This window comes from Microcaecilia unicolor, chromosome 12, assembly GCF_901765095.1.
Source record: "Microcaecilia unicolor chromosome 12, aMicUni1.1, whole genome shotgun sequence".
NCBI lineage: Eukaryota > Metazoa > Chordata > Amphibia > Gymnophiona > Siphonopidae > Microcaecilia > Microcaecilia unicolor.
This window is the reverse complement of record NC_044042.1, coordinates 74,382,748-74,384,641: the sequence shown is the minus strand read 5'-3', so window position 1 is coordinate 74,384,641 and position 1,894 is coordinate 74,382,748.

Genomic DNA, 1,894 nt, shown 5'->3' with positions numbered 1-1,894 from the left:
GCAATGGTAAAAAGTGGCCTGCGGTAGCGTAGACACGTGAAATTTGGACGCTGGGCCATTTTTTTTTACTGTGGCTGGGAAAAAGAGCTTTTTTTATGGGGCAGTAAATAGCCGTGCGCTAAAATGAAAAGCAGTGCGTGGCTAATTTACCACCTGAGCCCTTACTGTCACCCGCTGACCTAGCGGTAAGGGCTCACATGCTACTCATGCTGTAATCAGGCAGCGTACGCCAATGTGGCGGGAAACAGCATGCACCATCTTCAAAATTACCGCAGGGCGCCTGCACTACCCCTGCAATAGTGCTGATTTGGCACGCACTACCCCTGCTTAGTAAAAGGACCCCAATTTATGCACTGAGTTTAATCCAGACACCGGTTTGAATATCAGCCAGTCAGCTAACTTCTGGGTCAGCGGACACATCCAGATATTCAACGTCGGAAGTCGCACATGTCCCAGCATTGGTCAGCCTGTGGCTGGAAGTGTCTTGCATGCCGCTTGCCCCCGCGGGCTGAATATTACCCAGTTGGGTCTATCTTCGAGTACATCAATGCAGGTCTTTGCAAGTGTGCAGCCTTTTCTCTTTTCTGTGATATTGTGCACTGCCATGGTGTTTCTTTCAAATGGCAGTTTTTCAAATGACATATAAATAAATAAATCTAGTCATGATTTTCTGCATTAGTTGTACTTATGATTTTGAAGGTTTATGTACCTAATAAAGCTTCTCTCTTGGCTTTTACAAGCTGCCATTGTGTGTCTATTTATATGCAATAGTGAGGCAAGTATCTTTACATTTTGTGCCCAAGCATTTCTCTGATCCCGAGTCGACAGATAGTTTCCTCTTCTTTAGGGCAAGATAAAAAAGTTGCACACACACAGGCTTGCTGTCCTTTACAACATACTTTTTTCTGGACTTCTCTCGAATTATCTTCTTTCGTTAGCAAAGTGAATCACCCACATCTATGTAGCCTCTGTTCTGGGTACATTATAGACTGGGGCTCGTTCAATTCCAGGACTAAGGGGGAGATGCACTAAACGTTTTTCATCGTTAAATGAGCCCTTAAGGAAGAATTTCCTATCCTTTCCATGCACTAAAGCCTATTTTTCGACGGTAGTAGCAGCTAACGAAACTGGAATGCAAATGAGAAATTACCATTGAAATGTAGACAATTCGGAATGCACTAACCATACCGACGATAGGAACGATTCACTTACCACCAGAAATTTAACGTCAGCTCAGACCTGTCGTTAAAGCCTGAGCTGTCATCTCCCCACTGCCCCCTGCACGATGAAAAACCAAATTGCTGGCATGTTTTAAAAGAAAAGTGGCTCCCTGCTTCCTGTGCCTAAAATAAAAAAGGAAACTAAATTAAAAAAGGATCGGGAGGGGGCAAAGGCGCTCATCAGCAGCGTCCTGTATGGACGGCTTGGCTTGGCCTTGCCTTGCCCCCCCCCCCCTCCGAAGTCCCCGCGCCTTTGCCCCCTCCCGATCCTTTAATGTTTGTGGAGACATGCAGGGGAAAGTGGGGAGCCACGTGTTTGTGTTTTCTTTTTTTTTCTTATGTTTCTGGCATGCGCAGAGCAGCCAGCATAACGCTTGGCTGCTTTGCGCATGCTTTACGAGCCGATTACCGACGGGGATTAGTGCATCGTTCTTTCCAATACCGCACCAAACTTTTTGGGGCTGTGTTTTTGGAGCATGCTTCGTTATTTGAGATTCGGTAAAGGTTTTTACGTTTCTGATTTTTTTACGTTTGCTTGATGCATCTACCCCTAAGTGCTGAAGCACTTCAGGGCCCCAGCTATATTAGTAAATGTTCAAGGAGACACTTCAAAGAAGATAGTGGTGCTCCAAAATAAAAAGATTTTTGAAAAAAATTTATATCAAAACAACTAT